We start from the raw sequence: 26992 nt of genomic DNA on the forward strand, positions 1-26992 counted from the left end.
TAGGTGTCATAGTCAAGTCCAAGGTATGTGTTTCCAAACAGCTAGCTTTGAGAATGTAATTGACGCTCTGGCGATCACCATCAAGTATCTGCGAGATGGAGAACTCAGAAGGGCACTTTTGCCATTGGCTCTCTCTCATACCTAAAAATAGTCTTAAAATAATTTCTTTTATAAATGGACGATTACAAGACCTACTGTTTTGGTACGTTTTCAGGAGACCATGAATTTTTTTTTTTATCTGTTTCTGTCTTGCCACTCCAAGGCCTATAATAGCTAGCATGAAATAGGCACTTTTTAAATAGATGTTGATCAATTTGCAATAAAAACACTGGAGAGGAGAAGTAGCTCATTTCAGCTCCTTCCTTCTGAACCACTCAAAAGCACTTGGAGCAAAATTCCCAGAAATAAATCTGTCTCCTCATTTCAAGCATTTCTCAAGAACTTGTCATATAACGCCAGGGATGAACTAATGGGCATTTAACAAAAACATTTTTTTTTTACTTATAAAATGTAAAGAGTTACACAAATTTAGAAGAATATATACATATATACATGTATATTTATCTTTTTCAAAGGAGACATTGCATTATAACCTTTTACTAAATGTCTGAATAATAAGTTTCCTTGGCAAAGTTTATCACTGTAGTCAGTTTGGTTTAACATCAGTATTACACATTCTACTTTGAGTGATCCTTTAAAATGATAGTTATAAGTTACAAAATTGAAGGAAAAGTGGTAAGTAAACTGAATTAGAGTTAGCAACAATCCTGGTTGTTACAGATCTTCTCAGGTTTAACAATACAATATATGACTTATGTGAGGAAGGGTTATGAAAGATATTTTTAACTTGACAAGGTACCTCTAAATATAACCCACCTTGCATCGAAATGCCCCATTTCCATAACCTTAATTGCTTTCTCTTTCTTTTCTTTCACTCCCTCTCATCTCTGTCTTATTCTTTTAAAGTGTGTTTTTCATCAAAGGCCACCTACATTCTATCGTTAATTGCCTAGAAGCCTATAGTGAATGTCTCAAAATTTGTGTCTCTTGAAGCAGCATTTTTTCCTAGCTGAATTGTAATTACTTGAGAAATCGAAGGTGTCTGCAGGTTGCAGTAAGCTAGGCAAAGAGACCCGGCTTCATTTGCCAGAATATCAGCTGTACTGCGAGGGCTAATTTTCTTCCTATGATGAATTCTGCAGTGTGAACGATACGTAAGGTCACTCAATATCAGGAAGGGGTAAGGAACACAGCTTACAACCCAGCACTTTGGTCTTGTTTCTGTCCAGGAGAACAGTTTGCTCAGCACACCAGCCCACCTTGGGAAGTCTGCTTGTTGAAAAGATACAGACAGGTACAAACAGGTGTGTTAGATCCAGCATTGCATATGAAAATATTATTTTGATTAATTTGATCAGAAAAAAAGAGAGGGGCGGGGCCGAGCTGACTGAAGCAAAGACAAATGACTGTTAAGTTTTCCGGACTCTTAGGAACCTCTTTGCAACAGGCAGTAGAGTGAAGTGATTTGGACTAGAGTGTAGACACTGGAGCTGGACAACCTTGGTTCAAATTCCAGTTCCTGTTTTTACTGGTGATATAGCCCTGGGCAAGTTAGTGTCCCTCAGTTTTTCCATTTCCAATAATAGGAACAATAATATGCCTGGTCTTGTGTTTCGTATGATGATAAAATGAGTTTGACATATTTTAAATACTTAGAACTTAGCATGTAATAAAAACTCATGAAATGTGAACTATTACAATTGTCTTCTTTTAATACTCTGAGTGTAGGAGGCTGTTCCTTATTAGAGAGAGAGAGAGAGGAGATTTAGAAAAATTCACCAAATATTTTTAAAGATGAGCTTAGGGAAGCCTGGTTCCCCTCCTAACCTGCGAGGGCAAATATTGCCCTTCCATACAACACCCCCTGGTGTCTTTGTTGGAAGCAGTCCCTTGGTCTTATAGGAGAGGACAACATTTTCTCTAGCCTTCGAGGCTGTTTTGGCTGGTTTATTCATTAAATTGACATGAGACAGATTAACAAGAGAAAACCAAATTTCATTGCATATGTACGGGAACCGTACAAAGACAATGAGAGACTCCTCAACTGTAAGGCCATTGAGGCTTAGGTGCCTTTCTGAGCTGAGAAGAAGAGGGTAGGGATCTGGGGCTCCAAAGGGAAGAAAGACAATTCACAGGAAGATGCGAAGAGCAGGTGTTTGGTAAACAAATGTTTGCCAGGCCATTCAGAGACAGTGAGCCACGGAGAGGACTCAGAGCTGAGAGGCCCTGTGGCGCTCCCCACAGCTTACCACTTCTGGCCTGTACTCTTTAGAGTTATCTCTGTTGAGAGTTCTCTTCCTGGGCCAGGTCATCTCTCTAAAGTCTTCCAGGCAGTTAAGGGGGAGGTAAGAAGCTCTTCCTGAGTCTTTTCGGCCTCCGTTGTCTTCAGCTCAGCATAATCCGCGTGCCAGAGTGGCGCATTTTGGGGAGGCTCATTCTGCATCCCTTCAGTCCGATCCAGCACCTTGATGCCTGGCAGGCTTGACTTCTTATAGACGTACAATCCTCTTGGTGTTAAAAGACAAACTGAAGCATATATAAAAATGTAAGAGTTTATTTGAGCAAAAATCTATTTGAGTTGGGCAGCACCCAAACCAGCAGATAGAAAGGAGCTCCGAGGAACTGTACAAAACTGAAAACTTTTCTAGGCAGAAGGGAGCAGGAACAAGGAGGTTATACTAGGCAAGAAAGTGGATTGGTTATTGCAAAGTTACTCTCCTTTAGCGGATGACAAGGGTCTATCCGGCAGATTACCTAACTAGTGATTACCAAACAGGCAATTCCTGATTGACTGGTTTAAGATTCTATATTTCTGGGAGAGCCAGAACTGTAATTAAGTCTTGGTTTGGTGACCTGCGGCTTAGCATAAGTGACTCCATTTTGAACCTATTGTCTTTCTTTGAACAATGCTTATGAACCTACTAATAATTTGGTTGACCTCTGATCATCACTCTTGAATACCTGGTTTGCTGTTTGAACAGTATACTGTTTATGGCATCCCTGACCAGGTGGTCCCAACGTCTTAGCTCCCTTGAGGTCACTTCATTCCACTATGGGTGCGGCTCCCCTTCTTTGCAGCCTGTATGTGTTGCTAGGAGAAAAGGAAAGATGAATCAAAACTGTGGCCCCCTCCCTGTAAATTAACAACTGTTATTGTTATATTTTCTCCCTCCCTTAACACTCCGCACAATTGTATTCAAAGATTCCACAGTTAACTCAGCCTTGCAACTCCCAAAGCCCTTAAAGCTTTAGGGAAATTGATTTAAAATATGGTTGAATTCTGCTTCTTATTCATTTATCTAAAGACAGGCATATTCTTTGCAGAATTAAGGGGTTAGCTAGGGATTGGGCCTTCTGAAAATAGAGAAGGCAAGAGAGAACTCCATTGTCTTCTTGACCAACCTCAGACCAAAAGCTGAAATGACTGTGTAATGCACTTGTTAGAAATATCCTCTTGGTCTGCTTTGGGTTGATTGACTTAATTTATTGGCATTAAAAAACAGTCTTTCTGCTTTTCTAATATCTTGTATAGAGGCCTAATTCCACATATTCATGACAAGGATTCTAAGACAAGAACAATGTAAATTTGTCCCTTCTTCCCATCCTAGACTATCACTAGCTGTGAAGTTCCAACAACTTTTTTAAGTTTGTCCACTATTATCTGCTTTGTACTCACCAAAATAATCTCTCTCCCCTGATCAAAGCACTCCTTATGTTGTTATTTATTTATTTGGTTTGAATTATTTCAATGAATGTAACTGTTGTCTTTAAATCAACTTAAATCAGTCGATAAATCAGTTGACGAGCAGTATTAGTTACAATGGCTACTATTTAAGGAAAGATATTAAACACCTCTGGAACAAGAAAATTGCAACAGAATAAAAGAGGCTGAGAATTTCCTAAACTTTTAAAGACATGATAATTTTTTGATTAAGGTGTAGGGAGAATTTTATGTGTGTATAGCAGTTAAATTAACAAAAAATAGGATTTTTAACCAATCACTGAAAATATTGCCTATATATGGAATATTTTACCTATATATAATCTTTCTTAGTATTTGGACACGCATGTACACATGCAGTCATGTATAAGTAAAAATCATACAAGAACTGAAGTTAATATCGCTACGCTTGGGTTTCAGTTCAAATAATAACATGAAGTCAAAGAAAAAAATGCGTGATAGGAAAACTCAGAAAACATCAGACATGGAAATGAAACTGATTGTTAAGGTATATCAAAGGGAATTTTTAATATCATAGTGACTCCTATAAAGCAGGAGTAAGGTCGGTGACCTCCTGATACATCTCTGTAAAAATGGCTGCCCCACCACTTTTTTCCAACAATAGTAGGTATCAGATCATTCACAGATTGCTTTAAGCCACCTAATACTCTGTGTGTTTAGGTGTCCTTTAGAATGTGAAGCCACTTAGAATGTGAACCACTTTTCGTCACTGGAGCTTAGCTATCACATAAAATAATTTTTTAGTATCAGTTAGTGATTTATAGAGTCCTTGCTATGTATTAAGCTTTTTGCTAAATTCTTTACAGACATTAATCCCTGAAATAGGCATTACATCCATGTATTGAGATACAGAGAGTTTCAATGAATCAAGCAATGTTACAAAGCTAATATAAACAGAGTGGAAATCGAAATTGAGGTTGGCTTAATTTAAAGTGTCCATCTAAACCACTGTTCCACTATTCACATCATCACCTGATGCTGTGTCTCACTGGTACAATGACATGAACATTGGCATATGGCTCTGGTCTCACTCCACTATAAATATTCTCAGTTGCACTTAGCATCAGCACACAATAAATACTAAATATTCAGAATTGCATGAGAGCATAGGCAGGTCCCTTTTCCAGAGACTGTCTTGAGAAGCTAAAGTGTCACATGAATTATTTTACAAAACACATGCTCATGTCATTTTCGAATGCTTAAAGAATGCACGGAAACACAGCTCTATAAACATGCCTAACCATGGTCTTCTTGGAAACCAACTTAACACGCAAACCTGCCAGGTGAAGAGTATTTGCTCTGGGCAGTTAGTTGAATCAAGAATCAAGACTGTGAAAGTGTTAAATCAGTCTTTTAGTCATATGTGAAGGCATGCCCCAAAGCCCAGTGTCTTTACATGGCCAGACAAAAAGGATAAGAATAAATCTTTTTTTTTCACTTTGAGATGTGGAATGGCACCTGTAACATTCCTTTTAGAAAAAAAAAAGAACTCACGTAGGTAAGATGGATGAAAGACAGAGCTGAAATAGCCAAAGGAGGTTTCTGTCCATAGCAATAAAAATAATTAACAATTACACAAATTAAGACTTCTTAAATCTTTCCTTTGGGATGGCTAATCATTTCTTAATTTAAAGGAGATCTTTGCATAGGGTTCAGTAAGGGAAATGTTCACTAAAGATGGGCCCCTGATGTGAAATGCTAGGCAAATAGATGTGAAAACTTTGGTGTCAGTTGATGGACACATTAGATCCTCCCTCACCCAGTAATTAAAGTTGATAATACAAATGAAAGCAAGGACTAATCAAATATTTCCTAAGTATTCTTTCTTCTACAGCATGTACCAGCTTCAGGGTAGTCAAATTAGAATACAACATGGTTGTACCTAACAGAGTCAGACATACGGTAGAGCAATAAATTCTTACTGAATTGAATTTGAATGATCCAGTATCAGCAGTAAAGAAGAATGATTAACAGATTTAGTCATTTTCTCCCAATTTTCATTTATATTCTCAGTGGTAATACTGTACTTCTATTAGAAATAAAAACTCCTAGTTTTATGATGATTTATATTTTTGTGCTTAAGAGGGAGTGGCAATAAACCTAAATTTTATATATAATCAGCCCTCCATATTCACAGATTCAACCAACTGTGAATCGAAAATATTAAGAGAATAATCCAGAGCGTTCCGAAAAGCAAAACTTTAATTTGCCATGGATGGGTGACAATTTATATAGCATTTGCATTGTATTTACAACTATTTACATAGCATTTACATTGTATTAAGTATTGTAAGTAATCTAGAGGTGATTTAAAGTATATGGGAGGGCGTGTGTAGTTTATACGCAAACACTACACCATTTTATGTAAGGGAATTCAGCATCTGAAGATTTTGGTATCTGCAAGGTGTGGGAAGGGGCTTGGGGGTGGGTGAGGGGATTGTGGGGTAGGGGGGCAGTCCTGGAGCCAACCCCCATGGATACAGAGAGGGACTGTATATAACTGTTTCCTTATTTTATAGCGGGAATTCAAGGCATGGCAGGGTCACTCCATTGTAATACTCTAGCCTTTATGATATCTCACCGGCGTTGATCAATATGGCACAATCATGCAAAGCTAATGAATGATCATTGCTATTGTAAAGCTTGGCGACTTTATATCCCCAAGGAATTCACACAAGAGATTCTTGGTGATACCATTTTGCCTACAGAGTCTTGCATTTTTAAAGGAAACTCCTGAAGACCTAATTTTATTCCAGAGGATAAGTTTTTCTTGGGTTATCAAAACGTCTGTGAAAGTCCGATGGAACACTTGGCTTAAAGGACCTTTTTTGTTGTGCTTAAAACAAGTGATACGGGTTGCACTCTGCCTTGACGTAGGCTCTCTCATTTGTAAGTTCCTGGCCATATCACCTCTTCTAGCTCTGCTTCTTGATCGTTTTCATCTTAATATGAGGTCATTTACTAGAAAATGTGTATTACTTCGTTGTGTTTAGACAGTGCTGAGGGATTTCCATTGTGTTCCTGCTGCACCTTGGAAAAAATCTTCTCCCAATTCCTCATACTTTCTAATGACAGAAAGCTACTTTTATAGTTTCATAGCCTACTTGGTCACTTTAAATGAATCCTTTCAGCTTTATGAAAGAGACCTGATTGATAGGTCTACTGCAGCTTTGCACTTCAAGGAAGGCTGTAGCTTTTCTTCCTTCGTAACCTGATGTCTGCCCATGAGGATGCCTGTAGGAAGCCATAAAGTAAATGAGAATTACCTTAATTCAGTCCTTCAATAAATGTTATTGAGTGACTGTAGAGTTGTAGCCAAGCTAGATACTGGGCTTATACTAGTGAAAAAAAAATCAAAATACTGTCTGTTCACATGTTTGTTACCATTTAGTGGGGAAAACAGCTATGAAACGAATAATTAAGTTAATGAGTACATAATTACAAACGATGCTAACGACTGGAAGGAAAGGTACGTTTGAGAGGGAGTCTTCTTAATGTTGCTGGGGGTTAGGGAAAAGTTCCTTCTGGCGGTGCTGTTTAAGCTGAGACCTCAAGGATAGTTTTGGGGAGGAAAGATGCCCTTACAAGACAGAAAGAATATGCAGGTATGAAGATCCAGTGGGAACAGGCATGGGTGAAGAAAGATCAGAACACAAAGGCGTAGGTGTCCACACTCCTTTTTTTTTTTTTTTTCCTCCCCTAATGGTATTCTGGAACATCTCCCATGGACTTCAAGACCTCCACAAAGGCACTCTTGTCTATGAGTGATTGTTGAAATTGGTGTTCTTTGTGGAGCAGATGGAAGAAAATCCTTATTCTCCCATGTTGGTGATGACACTCTAGCGTTTTCCAAACCTTGTCTTTATCTTCAAGGCAGTGAGAACCACAGAAGTGTTTCCTATCAAAGATATTCAAAGAGAATCCTTTTTACTACTTTTACTAATCAAGAGATCCAAGTTTCTGAGTTGCTTACTGGTTAAGAAATACCAGGCGATATTTTTCTTGGCCCACGCCTGTGTAAATTTAAATCAATAGAGCAGCAATTTGGACACTGGGTTGACTTTGGAAAGAGAATGGCCAATGGAAGGAATATAACATATCTCCTTTAGTTTTAGTTAAAGGAATCCAGCTTTAAAATACTTTGAAAAACATTGTAGGTGTCTACTCCGGATGATTCCCATATTTGTGACTGATGAACCATATTTGTCCCAAACTTCATAAAAGTTTTTTTTAGCAACTTGTAGAAGGGCTATTAGGACTTGGGGGTCAATGAGGCAGCAAGACAGAGGAAAATTTCTTACAAATATATGTGGAATGACACTCCAGAGAATATATGGGGAACAAACACTTCTCCTTAGATATTGATGAATGATAAAGAGAGTACAGGAATAAAATAGTCACAAACTTATTTCTACTGTTACACGATGAATGCCATATTCTGTGACACAAATAACATAAATCTTCCCAAGAATGAAAACCCTCTAAGCTTTGGGGGCTATGTGTTGAATTTCCCTGAAGCCTTTGGATAATTTCTGGCAAGACCATTCATGTGCAGTATTTGGCTATGTTCTCAAGCTGTATATTCACAGTTCTCATTTATTTCTTGCCAGTCTGCAAAGCAGAGAGGGACAAGCCAGCACAGTGTTTACTCATGCCTCTTCAGTGGTTTTGTACAATCCTCTTCTCCGTTCTGCCTAATAACATGCTGCTAACATTTTACTTAATCTTGAAAGCAGCTCAGAAATAAAAGGCCCATATAAACCTTCTTCTGTTTATAGTGCCAATCAATTGGAGCCTTCAAGCAATTATTAACTAATTAATAGTTATCTCTGGGAAAACAGAGAACTTATTAGGGACTTATATGTGGAATTAAAGCTAGTTGCCTTCACATAATTCTACTGTGGTAGAACCAACATAGATAAGCTCTAAGATACTGCTCGAAGTTTATAAATATTATTTGATAAGAGTTTATAAGGGGAAAAGAGAGAGTCCTTGCTGAATTCCTTGTTGATAATCTACTGATTTGATCCCCACCCTTGCAGGTGTGCTTTTGGCAAAAATCCAACATTTTTCTTTTTTTTTGCTCTTATGTGAATCCCAAACTCCCAATTCATCCCACCACCACCCCCTGCCGCTTTCCCCCCTTGGTGTCCATACGTTTGTTCTCTACATCTGTGTCTCTATTTCTTTCTTGTAAACCCTTTCATCTGTACCACAGATTTTAAAAATACAACATTTTTTAAAATATTTTTTTTCTATAACAAAATAGCATAATTCTCTGAAAATAATTTAAAGACCATGCTTTATTAAAGAAAAGTGAAATGTGGAATTCTGTTCCAGGGTTTATTTGTACAAAATTATTTACAGATTTACCTTGGCTTAAATATATTATATATTTTACTTTGTATAAAATTTTAATTTGTTTTCATTTTCTTCATTCAAGCTCTAGGTCAACACTGTCAGGTATAAGGAAAACTCAGGACCTCAAAAGCATTAGCATGACCAATGACAAGGCTGTGCAGTGTGGATGTTCGTACTTCATTTTATAATCAGCAAATTATCAAATGCTCTGGGGTACTGAATATATGCTCAGCCAAAAGCTAGACACTGGAGAGGGTGAAAAAAGTATATAAACAAGTTTCCTGTCCCAAAGAAGTTGAGAATACGTGAGAGAATAGTATTTCTTTAACAGGCTAATCATAATTTTGTACTTCTGGAACCTAGCGTTGGCAAGAAGATGCTTGTTTCCTGAATCCTAGTTCTGTCTCTGTAAGCAGGGTGCAAGTGTTGAATGTGTAGAGATCAAGTTTTGCAGCTGTGGTTTTTGAAACATTTAAGCAGTGGCACAGCATGGGCACTGACCATCAGAATGGATGTGGTCATCAGCAACCCTTGTGGTCTTAGCAGCGCCCTGATTCCCGGTGTCCCCAGCTGTAACCCTGATATCTGTGCTAAGCACAGAGTAAGTACTTGATAAATATTTGTGCTTAATTAAGCTCTACAAAGCAAGATATACAGATAAGTCTTTACCATCTCTGGGTCACCAAAAAGGAGTTTAAAAATCTAAGAGTTGCTTTTTTTTTTTTTTCCTGGTTAAAACACCATTAAGCTATTAGAGTAATGGATTATACACTGTCGATTACAAGTAGATAAACGTCTTCAAATAGGCCATTTCTTTAAAAATCAATACTGAACTCAATTCAGCCAGCATTAAAAATATTCTGCAGTTATATCATCAAAATCTTGATGTTTTAGCCAAACTGCCAGAAGAAAATTTATTTATTTATTATTATTATTATTATCTTTTTTTTTTTTTTTTTAGCGGTACGCGGGCTTCTCACTGTTGTGGCCTCTCCCATTGCAGAGCACAGGCTCCGTACGCGCAGGCTCAGCGGCATGGCCTACGGGCCCAGCCACTCCGTGGCATGTGGGATCTTCCCGGAGCGGGGCATGAACCAGTGTCCCCTGCATCGGCAGGTGGACTCTTAACCACTGCGCCACCAGGGAAGCCCAGAAAATTTATTTTTTATTTATGGAAAATTCCTACCATTGCTTCAAATTGGATATAATTTAAAAAAAAAAAAAGAAACATTGATTCTATCAAGAAACCAACCCCACTTAGTACTAAGATTCTATGACCTAAGAAGGTCATAAAATTCTATGCATTTTTGAGGTTTTTATAATTAATAAAATAGTGCATGTTCATTATAGGAAAATGAAATACATTTGATTTTAAAAGGATAAAATTATCAATTTAACTACCATGCATATATAAGTACCACTGACATTTTGGTCTATCAATATAACCTTCCAGTCTTTTAAAAGTAAATTAAAACAAAACAAAATAAAATAATAATGTAAATCCAAACTGCTTTTTTTCACTTACATTATGAACATTGTTCCCACAACATAATTCTTATTGGCCACAGGAAATAGAGTTATGAAATAACTTTCTTTCCGCAATTTTCACTTTTAAGCGCAAGATCTCATTATTCATGTCTTCCTGCTTTCATGACTAGTAATGCCTTAAAATAAGCTCATGAAAATGTATTTGATTGGTCAAAGTGTGTACACATCTCTAAGGTCTTCACTATCCATTGCTAAATTGCTCCTTTCAAATTCTTAAACATCTCTTAAGCAGCTCTGTAGTCCTTGAAAGAGCTGGTATTTGAGAGAAAATAAATGGAAATACTTTCTCATTTCCTTCTTTAGTCTTTTATTTATCTATTTTCACCTTTGCCATTATTTTAATCTGCAGTGACAAAAGGAACATGTTTAAGATAAGACAAGAATGGGGCCCCCAATTTTCCCAACTACTCTTTTCAGTTTGGGTCTGGAATCGAAACAATAATCACGAAAAATAACCAGATCGGTAGTTCTCTAAGGCACTGTGGAAGGAGCTTCTTCCAAAGCCAGGTAGGAAGCCTCTTTCAGAAGTCTTAGGGTTTCATTTAATATAATTATTTTGTATTTCCTCTTCTTTTCTTTAAGGTCCTTGGTCAAAACTAGCTCAAAAAGGACAGAAAAGTTTATTACCTGCTGAGCTTTTCGGGGACTTGTGAGATAGAAGTCAGATGCCGCCAGTTAGGTTCCTAGTGGATCCTACTATGAAAGCTCACTCCACTAACCCCCTGCTCCCAGCCAGACTGCAGAAACATTGACTTTGTCAGCAGCTTGAGCAGAGCAATCAAAGAAACTAGAGTTAAGTCCTCACCGCTGGGTTCCTTGATAGAAATAAGGACGTGGAAATGAGAAAAAGGCAGTTTAAATCATTTAATAACATATTAAAGCACACATTTTATTTCTACTGTCAAGGCTCTATTTATTCAGATTAAGGAAAGTATTATCATATCTAGGTTTACCCCTTCACCAAAATCCTCAAGGAGACTTATTCAATCATAGGTTCGTGGTTGAGTCTACAGTTGTCTTTTATGTATTTAAGTCATCTGTGGAAAATGTTTTTTTCACTCCCTCTCATGTCTTAACCAAAACATTCTTGAAGCTGAGAAGTTGGCCTAAGCTTCTTCTCAGATATCCACTTTCCCACTTAATTGAGCTTTTCAGACGCCAATGTCCAGCCAGATTTTGAAAAGGCCCAAGTCAGAATTTTGTGAAGTAAACAAATTGATTGTTCACATGGTGCAGCCTGTATCCTTCCCTACCCCAAACTCCTTCAGCAGGAGGCTCCCACTGGTGCCAAGAACACAAATCATTAAAGTCAAGACTTTGAAGTCTTTTCTCAAGAAACTGCCTTTTAAACTGGAAATGTATAGTTTTGTCTGTTATCTATTAGTTGCTAATGCTTTTATCTTTTCCTTCTTTTTGCTTTACATTTTTTAAAACCATGATTAAACATAATTAAAAAATAAGCATGTACACATATAACCTGATATTAATGCATTCATCTTAATATAAACTTTTTTTGCGGTACGCGGGCCTCTCCCTGTTCTGGCCTCTGCCGTTGTGGAGCACAGGCTCTGGACGCACAGGCTCTGGACGCGGAGGCTCAGCGGCCATGGCTCACGGGCCCAGCCGCTCCACGGCATGTGGGATCTTCCTGGACTGGGCCACGAACCCGTGTCCCCTGCATCGGCAGGCGGACTCTCAACCATTGCGCCACCAGGGAAGCCCTTTAATGTAAACTTTTAACCATCTGTGGTAGAGTTTCTTAACCCCCTCACTATTGATATTTGAGGCTGGATAATGCTTTGTTGTATGGGGGGCTGGAGAGCGGACTTTCTGTGATTGTAGGATATTTAGCAGCATACCTGGACTCTACCCACTAGATGACCACCCCTTACCCATTTTGATAGCCGAGCCTATGCCCAGACATTGTTTAGTGTCCGCTGAGGGGCAAAGTCATCCCTCTTTGGTTGAGTCCATTGGCCTCTAGAGAGTAAGGCACTAACTCACTCTTCCAGACTTGATTAAGGCACCTGAGGGATATGAACACACAGAAACTCCTGCTCTCAGGTAGTGTATATTCCAGTGCATGTGAAAGATCTTGGAATGTCAGAGAAAATCTGCAAGGCCATATATTTCAGTGTGAGAGGACAGGTCAGGCCACGTATCACATTTATGTTCTTGGACAAAATAGGGAGTATTTGGCTGGAAGGAAACTCCAAAGGGCCATTTCTTAGTTTATTATTTCACCAAAGAGTTGACCTCTTTAAAGAAAAGTATAGTTACACTAAATCATAGCCCTAGGAAAACTCTAAGAAAGAAGACAGCCTGGATGAGTATCAGGTAAAAGCTTGTGCCTTGTGGATGGCATTAGATCAAGAACTGACCCACGTGTGGCTGGTTCTTTAAAAATGGTTCACATGCTGATAGGTGAATTTAATTAAACACTTTAATATTGGTTATATTATTTACATCTTCTACATAGTTTAAAAAACAATTAGCATCCTTTTTTTAAGAGTACTGTTTCCCCATGTTTTTTGTTGTTTGCATGTAGAATTCCACGTTGTTACCATTTCTTGTAATTTTTATTTTATATTGGAATATAGTTGATTAACAATGTTGTGCTAGTTTCAGGTGTACAGTAAAGCAATATTTCCTTACTTCTTAAAATAGCAGTGGAAACAAAATTTAGACACGAACAAAAGCCTAAAATCATCATATAGATTTAGCCCACTGAAATTTTCTTATATTTTTTTCAGATTTAGTTTATTCTTAGTGTGAGCTAAGATAACTGACCTTTCTAGAATTGATATAAATACCCTAAATGGTTCTTCAAAATAGTTACAAAAAATAATATAAGAAAGAATGCAAGTAAGTACCTTTCCTTGCTCTTATTGTAAAATTTACCTCTACCTAACACAAACATTTTATTAAATCACAGAGTTACAATATAGGTAACTATTTTTAAAATAGTTTAGAAATGTTTGGGGGTTGGGAGAGAGAGAGAAGAGAAAAAATTAAAAAAAAGAAAAAAGAAAAATGGTTCAGAATGAGAATGACTCTGTCAGCAGAGGTATTCAGGCCCCCATTTTAAGATGCTATTTACTCGTTCTTGTCTCATATCACTTTGGTTGTTTTTTCCACGCCAGGAACCCCAAGTCCTCTTACTCTTACTCCCCTCACATCTAGGTATATCTTAGTGACGTCAAGGTACTGACTTTACACTGCCTGTTGGAGAGGATATGGGAACCGAGGCCTCCTTGCTCCTTTCCTGTTACTGCCATGATCTTACTGTGGCTTTATTTCTCCTCACCCTGCATTGCACTAGGCAGATTTCTCGGTCTTCTGCTTGTTTGAGAGCTTCTTATTTGGGGATCACCCGTAGGACTGAGGAAGAGAGGATTTTCTCCTCTAAAGACTTTAGCTACGGATGCACCACTTCCCTCTTTCAATTCTTCTCCTGAGTCATCCTGCCAGTGTCTCCTGTATCACCTCAAGGCTTGGTGCCTCTCCTGGAAGGATGAGCAAATTAAAGTACAGAAATTTACAAGCACTTAGTTCACATGTTATTGACTAATAAGTCTTTGCTTAAAAGAGGATCATGTCTTTCCAGGACTTCTTTATCCATCTCTAAAGAAGACCAGGACCTCCCATAACTGAACTGAACTCCTTGGGAATCCCCATAGTTCTTAGTTGGGCTAGCTCTTGAAATTTATGGTGGTCCATGGAAATGAACAGTCATTTAGTCAGTGGGTGCTAAATCTTTGTCTTGGGTTTAGTTGGGTCACACCTTGATCCTCATTAGAACAGTTTCCCTAAAATCTATGTTAAAATTTTCAGACCAGATTATTTTTTCTGTTTCAGATATGAAATTTCCTTTTCCTAACTGAACTTACTTATTATATAGACACATTTGTTATCCCTGCTGCTCTTAGAAATGTGCTTCTCCTTTGTCCACAATTACATACTCATTCCAAAACGTGCCCACTGTCCATTTAATACCACAGAGGAACCCTTCGCTTGGAGATTCAACCTCCTCCAAGTGAAAGCCCTCACTTTATCCCCCCATCATTACCTAGCAGTGTTTTTTAATAGTATGTGCATTATAACTACCTACAATCCCATTTTATTGATTCTGTCTCAGTTGGTATGAGAATCATTTTGCAATCCAGTTACTTGTGAAGGTATAGCTTTCTGGGGTGGATCTCTGAAAACACTGAAATTTACATACTCGTAAATCCGTTAGCAAGAGCAAGTAAGGATATAGGACCCAAGTGGTAGTTGCAGGCCCAGAGGTTCTGAGTTCCAAAGTTCAGCCGTAAGAAATCTCACTCAAGAAATGTTTTTCCTTCTCATTCTTTTGGACGCTTCTTTTAAAAGCAACAGATTTAATACCAGCATTTTGATCCATATTCAGGCACTTTTAAAAGGTTATAACCTTTACAGACTAGAGCTTTCATGGAATGGGGTATGTTTTATAACCATTGGCTTCCATTTGGACTACTCAGCCCTTAACTTCTTGTGGGAATAGATCTAGAAGGTAACAGTCTCCTGTTCACTTCATTTATTTATAGTGTTCACCTGATAGTGACCTTCTTTCGGGACAGCCTTCTACCCGTAAGAATTTCCAAGTGACGGAACTTACATCCTGCTACAGGGTTATATACACACTCACCCAGGAAACGTATTTCAAATGTAATGTGCTCAAGTAAACCACCCTGTGTTGCTATTTCAAATGATGGTCTAAATTATGTCACCTCTCTAGTGAGTTCAACAGTGTTCTTAGAGCACACTGAATGTATAGAGACCTTTGGAATTATTTAATCCAAGAATTCTCGAAATCTGATCCCCAGGCCAGCAGCAAGGGCATCACTCGGAGCTTGCCAGAAATGCACATCTTAGGGTCCCACCCCAGATCTACTAAATCAAGAACCTTGGGGGTGGAACCAGACAGTCTGTGTTTTAACTAGGTCCACATGATTCTGATAGACACTTGGAACCAGTGATAGAACTTATTCTTTTTACAGTTGAAAACCTGAAACTTGAAGTAATGAAATGACCTGCTGAGAGAGAATAGAGCTAGCTAGTTCTATTCGTAATATCAGAATTGAGAACAAATCCTAGTATTCTTTCAACTGTCCTGTACTGCTATTGTGGTTGCTCTCTATACATACGCAGGGTTGAAATCCTTGAATTTTTAACAGCTAGCACCAAATTCCTCCTTCATAACTACTTTGTGAGCTCAAGTCAATACTCTTTCCCTACTTAAATTTAAATGCTGTGAGACACTCAGGAGTCTCCATGTTTCTTTTCTCCTGAGCTTCGCTTTCCTTGCTCAGCTACTTAGTTGAACATTTAACCAAGTACATCCAGCCACGTATTTAAAAAATCAGGTCCTCCTTTTCATAGGCGTTTTGTGATATTTTTGTTTCCTGTTTTGTTTCATCACATGCTCTCCTTTTGAATCTGAATCTCCACAAGCACCAAGAAAGACTTGGAGAAATTCTTTTGTTGCCAGAAAAGTCAAGCTCAATGCAATTCCATCTCTTAAAGTCAATTTGCAGGAGGCGTCTTTGAAACAGCCTATGAAATTGTGAGCAAATGAAGTTTCATCTTGCCGTTAACGAGATTGCCTTGCCAAACCTGTCAGCGCTGAGCTGACCCTTTTGTGTTATTCTGTCTGCTCCAGCTGGTGCCATTGGCTGTTAATCAGAAGTGTTTATACTTTTTCATTCTCACTTGATTTCCACTAGCCTGCGTGACTTGGTATTCAGCATTGCTTCATTACGGAGAATATTGTTGCAGCCCTGTCTTGACATTTCACTGTCACCCAGCAGTGATGGGTCAATATTGCTTCTCCTGCCCTTCACGGAGTAGAAAATATGCGATCACACCAATTAGGTGCTTTAAGCATGTTTTTTTCCCGTTCAGTCTTCCTTTTAGCTGCCAAAACTGATCTAGAATTGAAAGGGAAGAAAAGGAATTATTGGAGATCAAACCCTTGGCATAGGGTGCTAAGAAGATTAGCTGGTGAAATACCAACATCTTTAGGAGGGCAAAGGTCAAATCAGGAACTGTGGAACCGATGTACCCTCCTCTGCTCTGCACAGTGGCAGCAAATGGAAGAATTGATCCTTTGGAAATAGTTTGCAGGAACTCAAAGGCTATTATCGTTAATGCTTTAAAGTAGGATATGGAGCAAAATGCTCTAGAGTCTTCTCGATATTCTCTTCTCTGTTTCATGATTGTGAGCATCTTTGCCAGGTTGAGGGGCAATGAAGAAATTTCAGAGTTCCTGAACTTGTTTGATTTCTAATAGCCCTGAACCATTTGAATGTCCTTCCATTCATCAGTCTTTTCCTCTTCCTCCTCATTCTTTATTTTTTTTTATAAATTTATTTGTTTGTTTTTATTTTTGGCTGCGTTGGGTCTTTGTTGCTGTTCATGGGCTTTCTCTAGTTGAGGTGAGCGGGGGCTACTCTTCGTTGCGGTGCATGGGCTTCTCATTGCGGTGGCTTCTCTTGTTGCGGAGCACGGGCTCTAGGCGCGTGGGCTTCAGTAGTTGTGGCACATGGGCTCAGTAGTTGTGGCACGTGGGCTCTTGAGCACAGGCTCAGTAGTTGTGGTGCACGGGCTTAGTTGCTCCACAGCATGTGGGATCTTCCTGGGCCAGGTCTCGAACCTGTGTCCCTTGCATTGGCAGGCGGATTCTTAACCACTGCACCACCGGGGAAGCCCTCATTCTTTTTTATAATATTTTTTCCCCTGGCTTTTGGCATCTGTACCTAAGCAACTTTATTAGCTATACATGTTAGGCAAAATGATGTTGGAAAATGTACACACTCTGGAGTCAGTGAAAATTTTGGATTTGGTAAAAACTGGGCTCAGATGCCAGCTCAGTCACTTTCATTAGCTTGTGTGGCCTTTAAGCAAGTCATTTAACTTCTCTGAGCCTACTTACAGCTGTAAATGAGTGGAGGGGAAGCAAAATCAGTAACATTTCGTTTGGGTGTGCTTAGCATTGTGCTACGTGCTGAGGCTAGGTGAAAATAAGAGGCATGAAAGAGGGCTAAGGAAGCAGTGAGAAGGTGACATAGTTCCATTCAAGCACCCCGACAGGGCTTCCTGATGGAAATGAGGTATCAGCTGAGTCTTGAAAAAAGAATGAGTTTGGTAGGTAAATATGATGATATGATGGGGAAGGAATTCCCAGCAGAAGATGGAGTCTAAAAATTGTGTGCAGGCCCAGGAACGCATGGAGGCTCAGACATAAGTTGTGAATGCCAAACTATAAACAGCTGATAATCTGAAGCATAGAATGGATGGTGGGCAATGAGTCGTGGCCAGAAAAAAGCCTGAGGAGCCAGCTCCAGGCCTCTTGTGTGTGTTGTGGAGGTCAGAGTCTATTCTCCTGTGATGCGTAGTCAGCGTGGTCATTTAAATATGGAGTTTCATGGTCAGATGTAAATTTGACTATGAATTTTGTGTTTGCACGGATCCCTTGCATGGCAGTGTAGTTGGCGCATTGGAAGAAAGACTAGAGTGAGGGTGTTAGGAATGGTAGTGACCATAGGATGGTATGAGTAGTATGCATGCTACTGCAGTGCAGTGCTTTCTGAACCATAGGTCAGCAGACTTCTTCGGGGAAGGGCCAGCCAGGAAATATTTTGAGTTTTGTGGCCATATGGACTCTATCATAACTGTTCAACTCTGCCGTTGTAACGTGAAAACCCGCCGTAGACAATGCGAAAGTGAATAGGGTGGCTGTATTCCAGTAATCCACATTTGAATTTCACAAGTTTACACTGTCAAGAAATATTATTCCTCTTTTGATTTTTTTTCAAGTATTTGAAAGTACAGACAACGTCTGGGCTCCACAGGCCATATGAAAATTGGCACCAGTTACACGCGGCCTTTGTGTCATGCATTGCTGCCCCTGTCCTAAATAGTTGCTCACTTTTCCCCTGTTTTCTCTGGTCATCGTACTATTATTTTTATGGTACTTAAAACCCAGCTTTTGAATAGTTTAACAGTTATAGTTCTCACTCTTTTTTAATGACTTTTGCTTTTCTTTTCTGCTTTGTTTATGAAATTCTTTTCTTTCCTACAGTCATTAAGTTATTTTCTCGTAGTTCATTATTTCCCTGAAGCTTCAGAATTTTGTTCATCGCATTTAGGATTTCACCTGGAATAGAGTTTTGAGTACAGGGTGAAATGGGAATCTGATTTGCTTTTTTTTCCCCTACATTGATAACCAACTTTCCCAGCTCCCTTTATTGAAAAGACCATCTTCTCCTCACTGTTCCAGAGTCGTACTTCTGTCCTCTGTCAAATTTATGTGTACATGTGAATCTGGTGCTGGACACTTTTCTTTTGTGCATCTGTCATATCATTTTGCTACTACCATGCTTTCTAAATCATTACAGGTTCTTGATATTTGGGAGAGCAAATAGACCAAACTTTTTTTTCCCAAAAGCTTTTTTGCCTTTTTAACCTTTTTATTTTGCATATGCGTTTTAGAAGTACCTCATCCTGTTGCTGCTAAAAACTCATTGTATTTTAATAGAGTTGTTTTGAATTAATAGGTCAATTTGGAGACAGTATTTTTACAATATTGTCTTCTTATCAATGACCATTGAACATTCCTTGGGTCTTCTTTATTCACTTTCAATAAAGCTTTGTGATTTCCTCCATAAAGATCTCGCCCATTGTTGGTTATGGTAATTTTTTAAAAATTAATGAATTTATTTATTTTTGGCTGCATTGGGTCTTTTTTGCTGTGCGTGGACTTTCTCTAGTTGTGGCGAGCGTGGGCTACTCTTCATTGTTGTGCACGGGCTTCTCATTGCAGTGGCTTCTCTTGCTGCAGAGCACGGGCTCTAGGCGTGCAGGCTTCCGTAGTTGTGGCATGTGGGCTCAGTAGTTGTGGCTCATGGGCTCCAGAGCACAGGCTCAGTAGTTGTGGCACATGGGCTTAGTTGCTCCGTGGCATGTGGGATCTTCCCGGACAAGGGCTTGAACCCGTGTCCCCTACACTGGCAGGCAGATTCTTAACCACTGCGCCACCAGGGAATCCCAGTAATTTCTTTTTAACAGGGTAACTTGCTTTTTAGTTTTTCTTTAGCTCGTTTAATATTCTTTGAACTTTAATGTGTTAAAAATTCCTTCTAGTGGATACATTGATTTGGGGATATAATCAAAAGTTATGCAGTGCCAAGATTATGAAACAAGAGATCCTATTTTGTTTAAAATTAAGGTGGCATAATACTTTCAGAAAGAAGGTTTTTCATGTGGACCATAAACTTCTGAGTAGAATTTCAAAAAGGAAGCCCAGATGTGTCATGATACGTTGGTGGAGTTATTTGACTAAGTTGTGTTTTCTGAGGAAAATCTTACCTAGCTGTATTAATTTAGTAACTTTTAAAAGAAACAGTCTGTTACTCTGTCTATATTACTGAATGCTTGTTTGCATACCTACATAAATCTCTTATCATATGTTGGAGAAGAGGAAATTTCCCCCTTTATCCTTCTTAAATTCTTGTGGTTAGACACAAAACAACAAGTGAAAATGAAACACATTTTAATTCCTGCTCAAGGGAGGTTTTGTAGAAATAGATGGCAAAAGCAAGCAGCTTTTATACATTTTAGACAAAGGAACAATACATCTGTAAGGAATTGACAGGAAAAAGACACTTAGGTTTTGAGTGCCCAATTAGTGAAGAATCTAAACAGAATTTGGGCTTGGGAAGTAAGTTAAAGAAGTTACAAGGTTTGTTTATACAGGCTTGTTGGCCCCAAATTCCCTGTCTTTGGCAATAAGCATGTCATTCTAGCCCCAGATGCCAGGAGGGCACCTTTCACGTGGGAGATTAATTTTCTGCTTTCAGGAATACAGAAAGGAGGGTCTGAGTGTTCCTCCTGCATTGGCTGTTTCTTAAGTAGCTAATTCAAAATAATCAATATGTCATTGAGGCACATTTTGGGGTGTCCTACCCCAGACCCCAACACATGCATGTGTGATTATCATTTAATTTACCTTCATATTACAGATACAAATTTCTGACATTTATGTATCTGAGAATTTGACCTAACTTTGTAGTATACAGCTTCCTTTTTCCTGTGGAGAAGTGTTTATAGATTTCCTTGCTTAGCTGCCATTGTAGACATCGAATCTCTTGTTAGCTTGCTCTCTATGACTGTCATCCATGTTTATTGAGTTTTTTCTCTATGTTTCTTGACTTCTTTTAGTTCTGAAGCCTCTAGTGGCAAATTGAGGGAGTTTGTCACTTCACCTTTTTCCTTCCTTTTAATTCCACGTATATGTGACCTTTTCCTCTCTGAAGTATTGGTGAGTTATGAGGTTTTCAGTTAGTATTAACAGTTTCCCCAAATGCCACGGAAGTTTACATAAACTGCCCCTTTATGTTATCAGTTGTCATTTTAGAACTTGTAGCATTTCTCTCGCATACATGCTTGTGTTCTTAGATGTGTGAATTATCACAGTTTTGTATATATTGTTCTGGTTCATAGTTTGCTTACATCAGATGCAAAATTAACTCTAAAATCTCTCTATTCCAGATGCAAAATTAACTCTAAAATCTCTCTATTCCACAGTCAGATAAATACTTAAGTCCTGAAATACCCAACAAACATGTTTATCTGTAACTTCCACACTCTTCCTAGCTTCTCCTATAATAAAGTAATGGCTTTATCACTTCTGTGCACTCTACCCACTTGCTCTTGGTGAATTTCACTTACTTTGGATGAATACTCATATTGCAAATTTGCAAGGAAATTAAAATATTCTCATATTTATGACCCTAAGGGGAGGTCTAATTCCTGATGGATACAGTGAACATGAATATGTGATAATTTGCTGAAGGTTTTGTCAGTTTCCCCAGTGCTTTTGTAGGTGTGGTAGATAAAATAGAAAGCCTTGGTTTACTCAGAGGATTGGACATATTTGTAAATGTATATTTTTCTGCAGCTTCTATCGTTAATCACACTTGATATTCTACTGTATTCCTAACTATTGTTAATGTTCCCAAATGTCTGTGTCTGCGTCCCCATAACAGCAAAGTATAATTTTTTGACAGTGGAAAGAGGGTTCAATTATGCAGAATCTTTCTTTTAAGTGATCATTTTTCCCCTTCAACATTATGCCGACGATTTGAGTCACTGCCGTAAAGAAATCAGTGACGCCTGGTACAATATACACATTCTCCCTGCCAAGAATAACCTAAATTAAATAAATTGTGTACGTAATACAACCAGTGAAACTCTTCAAGTATATGTCTTTATTAAAATAATGTATTTTCACCAGTGAGTTACCTTTTTTTCATATTAGTACTCTAAGGAAATACAGTGCAAACATATAAAGGATATAACATTTTTTACAATTAAAAAGGCTTTAACCAACAAGATTTAACACAGGTGACTTCTTTTTATCCACTATTTATCATGATTTGGTTTATTTTGACTGTCAACACCTGACAGAGTACCTCCCTTCCACATGCCTAACATCTGTATGTTAAGGATTGTTTTGCATAATTAAGGGGTGTGGCTTGTTGTCAGAGTTAACTTGAAATATTATCTAAAGCTGGAAATATTGCTGCCTGACGTAATACATATTATAGAGGATAGACAGGTTTTTCTTACCTGTCAATCAGTAAGTTCCAAAAGCCATACATTTTTGTTGGCAGGAAGAGATTACCTAATGGATGTTTTTAGATGAGTCAAAATGCAGTTCTTTTCAGCATGTAGCCTGCAGATCACTGCTTCAAAATAACCTGAGAAAAACCTTTAAAGTGCAGTTTCCAGGGACCAGCCCTAGACCTGCTTAATCAGAATCTCCAGGGATGGAGACTAGAGCTATCATATTTAAAATAAAATTACTGAAGGTAAACTAAAGCATTGCTGACATTTAAGATGACTATCTAACTGGAAAGAACTTTTGTGCTGTAATGGTTTTAGTCCCAGCTCCAGCTAACTAGAACTGGGACCTTGGGCCGCTCATTTATCTATAGCTTCAGGCCTCTGCTTTCTTGTCCACTAGATCAAGAAGCAGGAGTATATAATCTCTAAATCCCTCCCAGCTCTAATTGTCTTTAGACATTGAAAAAATAGTAGAGAAAAGGAGTATAGGATAACTATTGAGATGGGAAAAACTCGAATATAGATTTCATAAAAACCATAGAGAGAAAAAGCAGAATAAAAGACAGTTTTACCTACAAAGTGTCTTTTTCATGTTATCTTTGTCATAACCACCAAAACCTTTGAGAAAACCTGAAAATATAGTGAAATTAGCACACACGCGCAAACACACCAGGCTTCATATGTTCTCTTAACTTAAATCATAAATTGACGAAGAATGGCATATATCACAAAAACTGCAAAAACATATCTAAAGTTAAATAATGACGGGCTTCCCTGGTGGTGCAGTGGTTGGGAGTCCGCCTGCCGATGCAGGGGACACAGGTTCGTGCCCTGGTCCGGGAGGATCCCACATGCCACGGAGTGGCTGGGCCCATGAACCATGGCCGCTGAGCCTGCGCGTCTGGAGCCTGTGCTCCGCAACAGGAGAGGCCACAACAGTGAGAGGCCCGCGTACCACAAAAAAAAAAAAAAAAAAGAGAGAGAGAGAAAGAACAGACGGAAGCAATACCACAAATATTGGGCCTTACGAGAGATTTTTTTTTCAATTCAATAAAGGGTAAAACCTGAAGAGGATAAAAGCTAACTTCTACTAGAGTATTTTACAGAAAAGAACATAAGCTGTTCTTTATTTAATTTATACAAGTTGCCGTAAACTTCATTTTCACCTTTCATTTTGTGTATATTTACTAAGAAATTCACAAATGTATTTTCTTCTGATATTTTTAACTTTGACCATAATTTATATCTGGGCTTATCTTTCACTGTCAATAATTGTTGGGCTTACAGTAGTGCTTGGAAATGTGTGAAAAGTAAAAAATGGTGGCATCCAAGAAGATAAATAGAAAAGTTCTTAATTAGCTCAGCGGTTCTTCTCACTCACCACTGCTACATTAATTTTTTTTTAATGTATTTTCTTCATGTAACTGTCGTTCAAGAACTAAAAGCCTCATCCTGGCATTTCATAATCTTGTGTCATCGCATCAACACAACCAAATGTCTCCTTCCTCATCAACTTCATTTTCCCAACCAGCCTGTCCCATCTCTGATGATCAGCTAGTCAGTAATCTTCTCACAGAAGAGGTATGAGCTGAACCTCTGATAGCTTTTATGTGTGTCAGTTACTGTTTTATTCAGCTATAAGAGACAGCAGCAGCTTAACTGATAAGTGGTTATTTTTTCCCACTCAGGAAGCAGTCAGGAGGAATGAAGATACTGTAATTATTTAAGCAATGGCCTGTCTTTCCCTCATGTTTGAAAAACGACAGTTGCAGGCTTCCCATTATTTCTGAGTTCAGAGTCCAGAGAACAGATGAGGGTTGTACCTCCTGTGTCTGGCCCTTTGTATCAGGAGGGAAAAGGTTTTCCCAGAAATCCCCCTCCCCAGATTTCCACTTACATCTCATTAACCAGAATCACACATTATATGGCCATGTCTCGTTGCAAGGGAAGGTTGAAAGTGAAGCACTGGCTTTCCTGCTTTTATAGTGGGAGGCAGAAAAGAAGGCCACGGGGGATGGATTGGGTAGCCATTCAACAGCATCACTCGTTTTTTTTCTTTGTTACATTTCATGCAGTCCTACTATACTTGTAATGTGCTCTCCATGACCGTGGTGTAAACTGTCTCTTCAGTTATGTTATATACTTTTCAAAAACAGAGGTTAGTGTTCCCTGTTTATATACCTCAAAGGGATTAGTCTGGGGAATTCCCTAGCGGTCCAATGGTTAGGACTCCGAACTCTCACTGCCAAAGGCCTGGGTTTGATCCCTGGTCAGGGAACTAGGGTCCCACAAGCTGCCTGGTGTGGCCAAAAAAAAAAAAGAGGGATTAGTCTGAAGATTAGTCTGAAGTGAGCGCTTAATAAATGTTTCTTGACATATTTTAATACACACTGTTTTTAGGCAGTGTGGTTTATTGTAAGGAGCTGAGGTTCTAGAATTAAAAAATGGAATTTGAGCCATTAATCTTCTATTTAATAGCTATATCATGGTTACCGACTTGTGGTATAACGTCAACATCTCTGAGATTCATTTCCTTATCTGCAGAATGAAGGAAAACAATAAAAGTTACTTTATTAGGTTTGTTTGAGAACATAAACATGAAAATGCATGTGAACACCTATTGTAAACAAACACTAGGATGGAAAAAAATCACTGTTCTTAATATAAAATTTCTAATATAGGAGCAAAATACGTTAAGTGACAAGTTTGCAAGAGGCAGTGGAAGTGATTCTCTAATTGTCATATGACATTTCTTTCAAAGCGGTACAGCTAAACCAGGAAAGAGACAGCAATTACAACTAATAAGCCATTGCATTCAATTTGAAAGTCTTTCCCAACTGTTTCTACAGTCACTAAGATTAACTTGCCATTTCTTTTGATATTATTGCAGCAGCAAGTGGCAGGAAAAGTTGTGGCACTATAGGAGAAATGTAGAATTCCAGAAAATATAAGCTAATCAGAAGTCCTGCTCAGTATGAAATAAAGAACACAGAGTATGGCAGATTTACAATTGCATATGAACAGTAGCATTCAGCGATGTATTGGTGCTCTGATTTAAATACTAAATAGAGAATGGAACTCATCTTCTCTCATTGCAGTAGGTGATACTTCTATCCCTATTATAGTTCTTTTACTGGGCTACACCCAATGGCTGGACTAGATCTGGCATATCAGAGAGTGACTGTTATCCGAGCAAGGACATCCCTGATTAAGGACAACAGAAATAGTGACGTTTTAATTCAGCACTCAATCCACAGTTGCTTCCTTCTGAAACCCAGTCTATAATCTTATGAAACTTAATGTGGGCAGTGGTAGGGGCTAGATGCATAGTGGTGCTATCAATTTAAGAAATTGGGGACTTTCCTGGTGGTCCAGTGGTTGGGAGTCCGCCTTCCAGTGGGGGGGACGTGGTTCGATCCCTGGTCGGGGAACTAAGATCCCACATGCCGCAGGGCGGCTGGGCCTGCGGGCTGCAGCTACTGAGCCTGCGAGCCACAGCCAGAGAGAGGCCCGTGCACTGCAACAAGGAGCCCATGCACCGCAGCTAAGACCTGATGCAGCCAAAAATAATATGAATAAATAAATTTTTAAAAAAATTTAAAAGAAATGGAACAAAATGTTATGGCTTATGTTATTCAGATCACCTGTATTTTAATACTATACGGAATGCAGTATTTCACCTAAACTAATTAAAGGGTTCCAGGAACTATTTCAGTACTGCTTATTGTGAATGTCTTCTGCAAATTTTATTTCTATCACTTGATTTTCAAGCACAGTAGTAGAAACCGCTAAGTGGTCAAATCAATGTAACAGTGTCATCGAGTTCTTTGGCACTCTGAAAATTCATCATATGTATATACATATATATGTATATGTGTGTGTGTATGTTTATTTCTGTATATTTATATTTATAAATGGTTGGAAAGAAAGGTAACTATCAAGTTATCCTCTAGAAAATGAATTAAATCTCTAGAACTCATCCTCTAGAAAATGAGTTAAATCTCTAGCACTTCAACTATTGTTTTACATGTTTTGACATATATATCAATGGCTTAATACTACAAAACTTTATTTCTTACTCATGCAGTGTCTGCTTTGAGCCCATGCATCTCTCCATGGGATCTGTCCTTCAGAGCAACTGGAATGTCCAGTGCATTCCAGACTGCTTTGATCTTACGACATCCTGTTTTCAACGTGGGCTTCCATAATCTTTATGGCAGGGGAAGAGTAGCGCTAGAGGGTTGAGCATAGGAAATTTAATGTGTGAACCCAGATTTGACCCATGGCCAAACTAAGTCAAGGCTATTTCCAGCTTCAGGAGGGTAGGAAAGCACCATCATCTGAAGATAACTGGATGTTTGTGAAGTGTCGTAATACCTATAATAGGAACATAAATGTCTGTCCTTAGTGATTGAGATATGTGACGTTATTTGATAAATCTCTCATCCACTGATGGCAGTTTTAAAAAATGTATCTATTATTTCTCACTTGGGATTCATTAGTTTGCCATGGAGTCCAGATGCATTCACGTTGGATGTGGAACATGAATGTTATTTCCTCTTATATCACCACTTGAAATCTGACAGTCATTTCCAAGTAATGCATAAATTATCTGACCTTAGATGTGAATAA

At 38.5% G+C, this 26992-nt stretch overlaps 1 long non-coding RNA gene across 3 annotated transcripts in view; it reads right to left on the reverse strand.

Moving 5' to 3' along the window:
• Positions 1–244: 244 nt before the first annotated feature.
• LOC141276206 (uncharacterized) overlaps positions 245–26992 on the reverse strand; it is a 56341-nt gene continuing 29593 nt past the window's right edge. For 2 of the 3 annotated variants that reach the window (XR_012325417.1, XR_012325416.1), the window contains one exon: positions 245–3151. This is a non-coding gene — a long non-coding RNA (uncharacterized lncRNA). Of the gene's footprint in view, positions 3152–21989; positions 24899–26992 lie in introns of those variants that run through there. The other variant, XR_012325418.1, reaches the window with a different exon arrangement.

Source organism: Tursiops truncatus, chromosome 13 (genome assembly GCF_011762595.2).
Source record: "Tursiops truncatus isolate mTurTru1 chromosome 13, mTurTru1.mat.Y, whole genome shotgun sequence".
NCBI lineage: Eukaryota > Metazoa > Chordata > Mammalia > Artiodactyla > Delphinidae > Tursiops > Tursiops truncatus.